Source organism: Triticum dicoccoides, chromosome 2B (assembly GCF_002162155.2).
Source record: "Triticum dicoccoides isolate Atlit2015 ecotype Zavitan chromosome 2B, WEW_v2.0, whole genome shotgun sequence".
NCBI lineage: Eukaryota > Viridiplantae > Streptophyta > Magnoliopsida > Poales > Poaceae > Triticum > Triticum dicoccoides.
Genome location: NC_041383.1, coordinates 2,583,407 through 2,596,602, shown reverse-complemented (window position 1 = coordinate 2,596,602; position 13,196 = coordinate 2,583,407). Strand labels below are relative to the sequence as shown.

The following is a 13,196-nucleotide window of genomic DNA, read 5'->3' as shown; positions in this document are numbered from 1 at the left end:
GAAATGAAAAACTCAAGAGAAACTATGATCTCATGATAAGATGGCGGCCACCAGTCAGCACCCATAGGAGCGCTCCTATAATATGTCGTAAGTCACACACAATTTTTGATTAGTACTAGCATGCATGCTAATGAAGGTCACATGCTCTACCTAACCTATAATACTTGGTCCATCATTCTTTTGCCTATGGTTCATGATTTCTTTTCAGTTATGCAATTTAGAAAATAAGTATGTTATTGTCCAAGTATACCATATCAGTATAGGTTATGGAGGATGGTAAAGTGATTATTAGTTCAAAAGCATAAGTCAAGCTTGATATGTTTTAATCTGTAGTTACTTAACCTCTTCTACAAAGTACTAATGTATTTTGTGATTATCAAGATTCAGTTGCATGATGTTTTCATTGACTAATTCCATACTTTGTAGGTTTGTCGTAAGCAAGGCTGCCACATAGTTGCGAAAGATGATGTCTATTGATTCCAACATGCGCCAACTATCAAGGTTGTAGGGCCTATCGGAGAAGACATTCACAAGAGGAGAGTGGGCGTGTATTATTGATTTGCATTCGCAGATCTTGCATTCTATCCGAAAGAAATCAACATACCAGTTATGTCATCTCATTAGTAATTGACTTCCTATAGACCTTTTTTTTCGCAATTACATGTTACCCGCATACATTCATGAATTGTACAAACTCCCAGATTTTGGTTAATATTAATATTGTTCCTTTAGAAAAATGGACATGTGTGTCAATACACAGTTCCACAAAGTATGAAAGCAATCATTCTTGATAACAAGGTCATGCATGTCTAATTAGTTAATTTTATTTTGTAGCTCAAATTTTTATTCATGATATACCAACGACAAAAATAACAAAGTGTGCATTTTAAAAAGGCAATAGATGTAACAGACTAGATTAAGAGTTCAATCCAGAGATGAGCCCTAAAGTATATGCATTGTAGCCCGTAGCAATGCACGGGTGTTCTACTAGTTAAAGTTGTTGTGCGCCAAGTCTAGTGCCGAGCTACCACATGCTATATGTGGTTAGAAACATTGAGCAAAAAATGGATTACATAGATAATTTTTAATTGGCTACAATTTTTCTAGAGAAACAAAATCCAATATCCAAAAAATATAATGCTCATATGTTGAAAGTTTTCTTTCGATTAAACTTATATATGTATGAAGTATAAAATACACCCAAAATATATAAGAAAATTTATTATTCATCTGTTGTGGCTAGCTAGCCAGACAAAACAGGCTTGACGAAGAGGCTCTTAATAGTTTTGTGAAGATGCTTGCTGTCTGTGTACACATCGTTCCTGTTATCATAGAACAATGATGTGCTAAGGGCCAAGCCGATAATACGCTTCAGCGCGGGGAGCAATGCATGGTTTTCAAAGCGAGCTTTGTTCAGAGTTCTCCATTCATCTTCAATCAGTTCATATATCCTTGCGATGGCAACCTCGCCTGTGACGCCATACTCATGGATGTAACACTCCACGGAGCTTGCCGCATCCCCCTTGCACTTTCGGTTCTATATATATATATAAAGAATGTTTAGAGTAGGCATTCCAATTGGTAGTAGAAGAGCTATTTAAGTTCTTCTATACAGAATTACATGCCATCCACAACACATATTAAGTAAATTTGACTGATAATTGAACCGATAAAAATAACTGCATGGACACAAAATTGTCATAACGAAAATACAATTTTGTACAACAATATGGTAGTATGACTTTTTCTCTAATATTACTGAATTTTACTTGTTTAAATGCGAGTGAAACTTTGATTTCGTTGTACATGTGAGTCTTAATTAGTTACATTTTCAAATACTACATACCTCATATGCTGCAATGTCGTTCATGAAACGCACAATCTTTCCTGCTGCTATGACGACATTAGGGACACCGGCTACCCACTCAACTGCTCTTTTCATTATGGTATCATCCATGCTAGCCATCATACTCAAGCAAACGGTTGGCGCACCTATAGTTAAGCTAGTCACATTCACCTGATTTTTAAAGCTTGGCTTATGCTTCGTGTGACACCATTCCGCTTCTTGGAGATAACCAGTCACATGATTTTGAATCTGCACCCAACAAGCAAAAAAAAAGTTATGTACTGTGCCATCATCTCTAAATAGTTATAGCACACTACCTGATTACCCCCTCCATGCAACCATCAGTAAGTCATGCATGTAATCATAATTATATGTATTGCATTAATCTATCCATGCAATCATGCCACCTCAGCAATTCATGCAAGTTAGTATAAGTTAAATTTTTTTGCATCAATTTTTGTATAGTCATGGCTAATATAGGTGTTGGATGCTTGGATAAAATATATGTAGTTCATGCTTCACGTTTTTGTTAAAAAAGTGTCATACCGCTAACTTCAATCCAAATATTGTTCCTCCTTTTATATATCATTTTGTCACATGCTTCATATGTTTTTTTCTAGCATCAATTATATTTTTTAACAAGGTATCACAACAAAGTGCGGGCTATCATCTAGTTTATTATGATGCCGATACAAAACAGTAGCAAACAAAAGGATCAACCACATAAAAGTAATCAACCATGATATATAGTCTATTCCCCTATTGTTGAAGATACAAATAACATAAGCCATTTGATAGTTATTTAGTAACTGGCAATGTGTCCGTGCGTCGCAGCGGATCCAAAGTAGAATAATACATGTCTACAAACTTGAAAGAAACCACTCTTGTTTTCATATACATATATCACTAAAAATATATTGTGTTTCACTCAAAATATATTCCTCGGGATGTTTTAATGAGGTGAGGGAGGGATGTGGTTGGTTTCAAGATAATAAGGGGTTTTCTGTGAATTGGAGTAGAGAAGTGGGATATTGTTGCAAATTAAAAGGGCCAAAACTTACCTCATGGTCGTCAGATGCTTATCTAATGGTTAGAAATGATGGATGGCAGACACACCGTCGTCACCAACCGAGTCTTATATAGAAGTAGAGATATAAGGCAGAAAACATATATGTAGTTACCGCTTTCTTGAGGTAGGCAGTATCATAATTCACATTGACTGGCATTTCAACCTCAATATTTTCGAAGGTCCTCAACAGCTCGATATATAACTTCTTTAGGTACTCGGGTAGAAGAGAAACGCGTATCTTATCCCATCTATACGGTCATTCCACAAGAGAGGTTAGAAATGACACATTAGGTGTTCCACTAGTTGTATATTAATTCTCACTCAAAACAAGAAGTGGATAGTGACAAGCATGTGTAAGTTTATACATTAACAATTTGAGCATTGTCGAAATTGTAGTAAGTGCGAGCGACAATGATTGTGGGAAACCGAACAACTACATGTGTTATGGTACAACAATGACTTTCACAGTATTCTTACAACATGACGATGTCCGCTGGGTGGCTAATACTTATATTTTCTTTTAGCTCAATTTAGGTAAAAATGTTATTGGATGCATAGCTAGTAGTGTTTTTTAGATGAAAAAAAAGGAGATGCTTTGGAACTTTGCAATCGTTGATGGATTGATGGAAGTTTCAAAGGAAAAGCTATTCAAACCTTTGTATGGCTTCATGTAGCTTTCGACATTCCTCTATGGTGGCGCGGATATCATACGTGTCATCTAAAGTGGTAATTAGTACAATCATCTTGGTGGTGATACTTCGCTGGAGCTCAAAGCCTTTCTCATAGTACAACACATAGGCCCAAGTGTAGCTTTCCACCAAACGGTCGCGAATAAAGCTTAGATCGATGAATCCCGAAAAATGTTTCCGCCACCTGTGAATTGTATTTAGTGGAGTATTTTCAAAAATTACATGGATACTGTATGTTGTTAAATAGAAAAAGGTAGCTGTATTGAATAATCCATGAGACATATGGAGAAAATTATGTTCAGATGCATTTGCATGATACAACATTACATCCTATGTGTCATTATATGTGTGCTCATCCCAGCCTGTCCACAAAGGAAAGAAACACTAAATTAGTCTGACAAAAGAGCTAATGATAGATGATTGTGTGCATACTACCACCGAAACTCTTTTTAGTAATTTACATAGGGGTAGATGTAAAAAAACATAAAATTATAAACTACACATTTGATTTCCTGAATGGACACATATATTGAAATGGATAATTAGGAAGCTAGAAAGGTGTAAAGTTTTCGTCTTATTTTCTTAGTGGAAATAAATAGAGAGAAAATAACCTACTCTGTAATATCTTTGAGCTCCTTCAAGTGGACATGTTGTAGAAGGTTAAAATCTAATTTTGCTAGCTCCAACAAAATTTGGTTATGCCCTTCCTCTTCTTCATACTCTGAAATATATTGTAGCGCTTCCACCCTCTTACACCGCCCTTGGAAGTGCTCTATGAATGGCGCATTTGACTTGCTTAGCTAGGGGGGCTTGCAGACTACCATTAACCGATACAAGATGTTGCCTTGCAAAACACATGGCTTCTTCCAGTTTTGGCTCACCATGAATGAGAAGATGAGTTGCATTGTATAAACATAGTATTCCTTTTGGATCATTAGTTATATCCTTTCTAAAGCTCCCATCTTCACCCTTGTATTTGTTGAAAACATCTGCGAGATCAGTAAATTAACATTTATTAATTAGTACAATCTAGAGCACATGCTGTCAACTTTTTTCAGTGGTATAGCCAGTCGACTTAATCTGTGGCATTGTTTCAGGAACGCACAATCCAGTCCACAGAAACTTGACCATCAGGATAGAGCTTTGTTGAACTTTCAAAAACATAAGACACCAGTATTTGGTTAAATATTTAATTGAATGCATGAAAATAATAAGTGTAAATTCATGTTTGATAATATAACAACTCTATTGTTTTTCCAATAACTCTTTGTATAGAAGTTAATGGTTAAATTTGGAACTCTATAAGTGTCCAAAATGTCACGTCCTTCAATATGAAAAGAGCATTAGTCCAAGATTGATAACTCAACTAACTAGCCACTAAATAATTAGGCATCCTCTATCATTTGCGGGCATTATTTATTTATTTTTGACATTTTCTAGATTTGTGAAAGATGGAGCAGGTAGTTAGATACCTGGAGATACCCAATGCCCATTCTCTCTAAGTAAACGGAACCGAAGAGCGACCTCATGGAGGCTGGATGAGCTACTAAAGTCACTCTCTAGGATTTCGTTTAAAGAGTCATGGATCTGCTCCTCAAAGTGGTGATCTATTCCAAGATGTTGGAGTGTATCCACCAAGAACATTCGCGCCGTCATGCCGTTGCAAGTCTTAAATAACAGGCTGACATCCCCCTTCAGTTTTTCGGCTCGCGCCATCATCCATTCCTCCGACCTCTGCCATTCATATATATGTATATATATGTAAGCATCCATTGACTAATGAATGGAAAAGAATTGTAAGCGAAGAAAGAAGATTGCGTGCGTAGTACGTGCTTATGAGAAGTTCTAAACCCAACTACATATATTTTTATATTACCTTGGGTGGGGGTGGCTCGTATGCGATGAAAAAGTCACCCCATGACGAGGGCTCAAAGCCTAGCTGCTCCTTCGTCTCCGGGGTGGCAGCAGCATGAGACGAAGACGCCATGAGAGGTAGCTAGTTAGAGAGCTTAATTTTACTTTTGGAAGCTCCTGAATGCATGCGTGGCCTATAAATAGAAGTCGAACGAATTGTTTGGTCGTGGGTCTGTGAAAAATTAAGCCTATCATGAATATTAAATTAAAAGGTCTAGCGTTTTTTGGACTACACGAACATCGTGGAACACGTGAGAGAGCGAAAGCCTCGTGGGTGTCAATTGTCTGCCTCCCAAGATTCCCCTCGTGGGACGCGTGAGAGAGCGAAAGCCTGCTGGGTGTCAGTCGTCTTCGTCCCTAGTTTCCACTTGTGGAATGCGTGAGAGACCGAAATCCCTGCTGGGTGACAGCCATTCTGTACGTCTCTTACCCGTTCACTGCTCCATCTTGTCCTCACGTACGAGCTGCATGGCCCAGGCTCCTTTGGGAGGAATCTACAGCCACAGCACATTACTTAATCAGGCACCTCAAATGTATGTGGATGTGTCGGTCAGAGTTACCTATTACTCCCTCAGTTCCCAAATATTTTTCTTTCTACAGATTTCAACAAATGACTACATAGAAAGCAAAATGAGTGAATCCACATTCTAAAAATATGTATACATACATGTTATAGTCCATTTGAAATGTCTAGAAAGACAAATATTTGGGAATAGAGGGAGTATATAACTACCTATTCTGCATCCATCACACCACAGGACTATACCGCTCCTGTGCGCCGCCGCCGCTCTCCTCTTCGCAGCCGCCGGAGACGACGCTAGGGCAAAGCCCCCTCGGCTCGGCGGGGGTGGCCTTCTCCTTGCACACCATAGGATCAAGATCGATGCAGCGGATCCCATCTTTGTCTCCTCCGCAATGATGGCTGATAACGACGGCTAGGGTGTGGCAGCGGCCTCCATTCTACAACCGCTCAACCTCCGGTTCGACTTCAGATCGTGGTGATGCTCCTACTCTTGTTCTGCATCACGCGGGCGCCCTGGGCGGCGACCCTGGGCTTGGCGGTGGTGGTCATCTCCCGCGTCAGAGGTGGTTGCCACCCACCGACCCTGGCCTAAGGCTGAGTGGTCGGATCTCGAGATCCGTCATCTAGTCCCGGCTGCGAGTCGGGGAGACATAGTTACCGGTGAAAATCAAGCCGACGGTGGGAGATGGCGGCGCTTTGCCTCGTGACCTTGATGATAGCATCGTCGTGTAACTATTGTCGACCCACTCGTGTTGCTCCGGGGGAAACCCTAGGATCTGATGATGGGGTCATGTACCTAGGGTAGGGTCACAGACCTGATCTAAGTACCCTGCCCAAAGACACCCTTAGAAGAGGTCACCTTCCAGTCGACCAACGAGGGACTCACTCGACTGACTTGAATGACTCGACCACGAAGACTCACTCGACCACCAGAAGGTCAAGAGGCACTCTGCACTGCAACGGCCTGTAATTAAGTAGACTTTATGATAGTAAAGACACTTTATGTGGGGCGTTACCAGTAACACCCCGGACTTAACTCACCTTAAACCCTCTCCTACGTGGGCTGGCTGGGGTCCTGGCGCACTCTATATAAGCCACCCCCCTCCACAGGTAGAGAGGTTTGGCACCTTGTAACTCATATACACATAATCCACTCGACCGCCTCTGGGCTCCGAGACGTAGGGCTTTTACTTCTTCCGAGAAGGGCCTGAACTCGTACATCCCTTGTGTTTACAACCTCTCCATAGCTAGAACCTTGCCTCTCCATACCTACCCCCCACTCTACTGTCAGACTTAGAACCACGACAGTTGGCGCCCACCGTGGGGCAGGTGTTTTAGCGATTTTGTGGGGAAGTTGCGATTCTTCCGAGTACTTTCATCATGGTGACTGCTGGAGTTTTGGTCGAGGGTCGAGAGATCCGTCTCGGTGCTCTCACCTTCAACGCCGACGACTCCGCCTGGCTCCAGGAGGCTCCACTCGACGTTGATGCGCTCCCCGTCCGCGGTGCGACGCATTTTCGCGCATGTTTCCGCGGCGTTCTGCTGCGGCAACCGTCGACCCCGTATCGGTCGACATCCCCATCGACCACCTTCCCGGTCTTCCGCCAGCGCAAGCGCTCGGGCCGGTCGAGGATTCAGCGGTGGGTGAGGCACGCGGTGGCTCGCCAGATGGCCACCACCCAAGTTGCAGCAATCGAGCCCGACGAATCTCTCTACGGCCTGTTCGATCTGTCGACTGGCTCCGTAGAGACCGCATCCGAGTGCGATAGCAGTGATCCAGCGGCGGAAATCCTGATGGTCGACGGGCCCCGCAGTCCCCCTGGCTTCGCCTGTGATGGTGGAGCAGGCGACGGAGGCGACCCCGCACGAGATCACGAAGAGTACCAGCCCGAGCCACTCGACTCTCTACAAAGAGAAGAACTTCGCCGCAGGAACGTGGATGTCCTGCGTACTCCCATCGCAGGAGAAACCCCCGAGGCTCGCGCCTTGGAGGAGGCACGTTTGGCCAATTTGGCCGAACGCACTCGACTGGAGAATCTTCAGCGAGCACTCGACGAGCGTGCGCGGCAACGAGTTCCCGACACCAGTCGACGTCAACTCTTCCCGCCGACTCAGGTATATCGAACCCCAATCCAGAATTTAGCAGCTGCGACCCGTATAGCAGAGTCCATCCAGCCCTCTCAGTCGGAAGCTGGCAGAGGCTTGATGCAGATCAGGGATCTGCTCCGGGCAGCAGGAGATCAGAATTCGGCCGTGTCGCAGTCGCGCAACAGAATTCACAGTCGATCCGTCGCTGCGAATACGGTTCAGTCGGCTCACAGCCCCAGATCGCCTCCGCGGCGTGAAGGGCGCGAGAATCGACGAGACCAACATGGTGACCGACTCGACCGAGATGATAGGCGTCGAGTACCCAATTCCCCTCCGAGAGATGGGTCTTACGCTCCTCGGCAGCAAGATGACAGACGTCAGCTCAGTGCGGGGCGAAGAGTTCCAGTCGACCCCAGAGAACCAGGCTTCGACGGGCGATCCATTATCGTGCAAGGTTTGGTCGACCGGGACAGAGCCCATCGAGGTGGACTCGACAGAGATGCGCCCACAAGCAGTCGAGTGCATGTTTCTGGTCCTGAATGTTTCAGCAGAGCTATCAGAGCCGCAGTTATCCCTCCCAATTTCAGGTTGGCAACAAGAGTCAGCAAGTTCACTGGTGAGTCTAAGCCTGAAACTTGGCTTGAGGACTACCGAGTGGCAGTTCAGATTGGTGGTGGGAACGACGAGGTGGCCATGAAGCATTTGCCCCTCATGATGGAAGGTTCTGCCAGGGCATGGTCGACTCAATTACCTCCTAGCAGCATTTACACTTGGGAAGATCTGTCCCGAGTGTTCATCAGAACGTTTGAAGGAACTTGCAAGCGACCAGCTGGTCTGACAGAGTTGCAAGTCTGCGTGCAGAAGACCAATGAGACTCTCAGAGAGTATATTCAGAGATGGATCACTTTGCACCATACTGTGGAGAATGTGTCTGATCATCAGGCAGTCTGCGCCTTTAAAGATGGCGTCAAGAACAGAGAATTGAGTTTGAAGTTTGGTCGAACCGGTGACATGACCTTGAGTCGGATGATGGAGATTGCTACCAAGTACGCCAACGGCGAAGAAGAAGACCGACTCCGAAGCGGCAAGCACAAGCCGAGTCAGTCGGAAAAAGGAAACACCAGTCGGAAACAGAAGCGGAAGGCTGAACCGGCAGCTCCTGGAGAGGCTCTGGCTGTGACTCAGGGAAAGTTTAAAGGGAAACCAAAAGGATCCTGGAACCCTAAGAAGGTAAAGGATAAAGAAGGGAACGACGTAATGGATATGCCATGTCACATCCACACGAAGAAAGACGAAGAGGGGAATATCATCTACCCGAAGCACACCACTCGCCAATGTCGACTCCTGATCCAGCAGTTTCAGGGAAAACAGTCTAATAACAAGGAGAAGGAGTCGGACAAGGCCGAAGACAAGGAGGACAGTGAGGAAGGATATCCGCATATCAACTCTACTCTAATGATCTTTGCAGATGTGGAGAGCAAGAGTCGATTGAAAGTAATTAACCGTGAGGTGAACATGGTTGCCCCAGCAAAAGCAAATTATCTGAAATGGTCCCAAACACCCATCACCTTCGACCAATCTGATCACCCGACTCATATTGCCACCCCTGGGAGGCAAGCTTTGGTGGTCGATCCAGTTGTTGAAGGCACTCGACTGACAAAAGTGCTTATGGACGGTGGTAGTGGGTTGAATTTGCTATATGTAGACACACTGAAAGGAATGGGCATTCCGATGTCCCGACTGAGCACCAGTAACATGAGCTTTCATGGAGTTATACCAGGAAAGAAAGCCGAGTCACTCGGCCAAATAGCTCTGGACGTGGTGTTTGGCGATTCGAAACATTTTCGCAAAGAGAAGTTGACGTTCGAGGTCGTGGATTTTCAGAGTGCATATCATGCCATTTTGGGGAGACCAGCTTATGCACGATTCATGGCTCGACCATGTTACGTGTACCTCAAACTGAAGATGCCCGGTCCCAAAGGAGTGATCACTGTCACCGGTGATCGGAAAAAGGCAGAAGAGTGCTTCCAAAAAGGCTCAAAGATTGCTGATTCCCAGGTGACAGCGGTCGAGTTCGAAGAATACAAGCAAAACGCAGATCCGAGTGACTTGCTGCGATCCAAGAAACCTGCCACAGAGTCTGCATTTCAGTCGTCCGGTGAGACGAAGCCTGTTCACATTCACCCGACCGACCCCGATGCAGCTCCAACCCACATCTCCACAACACTCGACCCGAAATAGGAAGAAGCGCTCATCCAGTTCCTCCGTGAGAACTGGGACATTTTTGCATGGAAGCCCGCTGACATGCCAGGTGTTCCCAGGGGACTGGCTGAGCATCGCCTAAGAGTCGACTCATCTGCAAAACCAGTCAAAGAGCATCTTCAGCGGTCCGCGGTCCAGAAGAGAAAAGCCATTGGTGAGGAAGTGGCTCGACTGTTGGCGGCAGGATTTATCCGAGAGATATACCACTCCGAGTGGCTCGCTAATGTCGTCATGGTTCCTAAGAAGGACAAATCACTCCGAATGTGCATTGATTTCAAGCACATCAACCGGGCCTGCCCGAAAGATCATTTTCCTCTCCCTCGCATAGATCAAATTGTTGACTCGACCGCGGGATGCGAGAGACTGTCTTTTCTAGACACCTACTCCGGGTACCACCAGATCCGTCTGTACGGACCCGACGAGGTAAAAACAGCTTTCATCACTCCATTCGGGTGCTTCTGCTATATCACCATGCCATTCGGCCTCAAGAATGCCAGAGCCACATTTATGCGAATGATTCAGAAGTGTCTACTCACTCAAATCAGTCGGAATGTGGAAGCGTATATGGATGACATCGTCGTCAAGTCACGAAAAGGTTCCGACCTGCTCGCTGACCTCGCCGAAACATTTGCCAACCTCAGAAGGTATGATATCAGGCTCAATCCATCAAAGTGCACATTTGGAGTTCCTGGTGGCAAGTTACTCGGTTTTCTCGTTTCCGAACGAGGAATCGACGCTAATCCAGAGAAGATTGGCACTATTCTCTGAATGAAACACCCTGTGCGAGTGCACGATGTCCAGAAGCTTACTGGATGCTTGGCCGCATTAAGTCGATTCATCTCACGACTCGGTGAAAAGGCATTGCCTCTTTACCGACTGATGAAGAAGGCAGACAAGTTCGAGTGGACTCCAGAAGCTGATGCAGCGTTTGCCGAGCTAAAAGCTCTGCTCTCCACCCAGCCGGTGCTTGCTGCTCCAATCAGCAAAGAGCCTTTGTTGCTCTATATCGCAGCCACAGGACAAGTCGTCAGTACTGTGCTTACGGTCAAGCGGGAAGAAGAAGGAAAAGCTCTCAAAGTTCAGCTCCCAGTGTATTATTTGTCTGAAGTCTTGACTCCATCCAAGCAGAGATATCCTCATTATCAGAAGCTTGTGTATGGAATATACATGACCACAAAGAAGGTTGCTCATTATTTCTCTGATCACTCCATCACAGTCGTCAGCGACGCTCCACTATCAGAGATTTTGCACAATAGAGATGCAACTGGTCGAGTGGCTAAATGGGCGATTGAACTTCTTCCCCTTGATATCAAGTTTGAGGCAAAGAAAGCCATTAAGTCCCAGGCAATAGCAGATTTCCTCGCCGAGTGGATTGAACAGCAGCAGCCGATTGAAGTTCACTCGGAGCATTGGACCATGTTCTTTGATGGCTCTAAGATGTTGAATGGTTCCGGTGCTGGGGTTGTCCTGGTTTCCCCCAGAGGAGATAAGCTCATATATGTGCTCCAGATTCACTTTGATTCCTCCAACAATGAGGCAGAATATGAGGCCCTCTTATATGGGTTGCGCATGGCCTCACTCGGCGTCCGTCGCCTGATGGTCTATGGCGACTCGGATTTAGTGGTCAACCAAGTGATGAAGGAGTGGGATGTGAGAAGCCCAGCCATGACTGGATACTGCAGTGCAGTGAGGAAGCTGGAAAAGAAGTTCGAGGGGTTGGAGCTCCATCATATACCCCGACTGAAAAATCAAGCAGCTGATGATCTAGCAAAGATAGGTTCCAAGAGAGAAGCCATTCCGAGCGGTGTGTTCTTGGAGCATATACACACTCCGTCAGTCAAAGAAGATCCTTTCACCGAAGAAGCTCCACAGCCCAAGAGTGCCACAGATCCGACTGAGGTTGAAGTCCCAGCAGTAGTCGACTTGGTTATGGAGATCTTGGTGGTCATTCCCGATTGGACAATTCCATATATCGCATATATCCTGAGAAAAGAGCTCCCGGAGGATGAGGAAGAGGCTCGACAGATCGTCTGTCGATCTAAGGCCTTTACCGTAATCAAAGGACAGTTATACAGAGAAAGCGCGACTGGAGTTGGTCAGAAGTGCATAACGCCAGAAGAAGGTCGAATCATCCTTAATGATATTCACTCGGGGACCTGCGGTCATCATGCGTCCTCTCGGACTATCGTGGCCAAAGCATGCCGAGCCGGATTTTACTGGCCAAAGGCGAATGAGATGGCAAAGGAGATAATAGATAAGTGCGAGGGATGTCAGTTTTACTCGAATATGTCGCACAAGCCTGCATCAGCCCTGAAGACCATTCCACTCGTCTGGCCTTTCGCAGTATGGGGGTTGGACATGGTCGGTCCTTTGAGAACATGGCGAAGTGGCTTCACGCATGTGCTGGTGGCGGTCGACAAGTTCACCAAGTGGATTGAGGCTAAACCAATCAAGAACCTTGACGCCGGTACTGCTGTTAGCTTCATCAGGGAACTAATATTCAGATATGAGTCCCTCACAGCATCATTACGGATAATGGGTCGAACTTTGACTCGGAGGAATTCAGAGATTTCTGTAACTCTCAAGGCACTCGAGTCGACTACGCTTCAGTCGCCCATCCGCAGTCGAATGGACAAGCAGAGCGAGCCAATGGCCTGATTCTCAAGGGATTGAAACCCCGACTGATGCGTGATCTCAAGCATGCAGCTGGAGCTTGGGTCGACGAACTTCCCTCAGTGCTTTGGGGACTGCGGACCACACCTAATCGGTCGACCGGAAGAACTCCATTCTTCTTGGTCTACGGAG

The 13,196-nt window shown here is 45.5% G+C and overlaps 1 pseudogene; it reads right to left on the bottom strand.

The window, feature by feature from the left end:
* Window positions 1-1,146: 1,146 nt before the first annotated feature.
* Window positions 1,147-5,604, bottom strand: LOC119361650 (annotated as a pseudogene).
* Window positions 5,605-13,196: the final 7,592 nt, after the last annotated feature.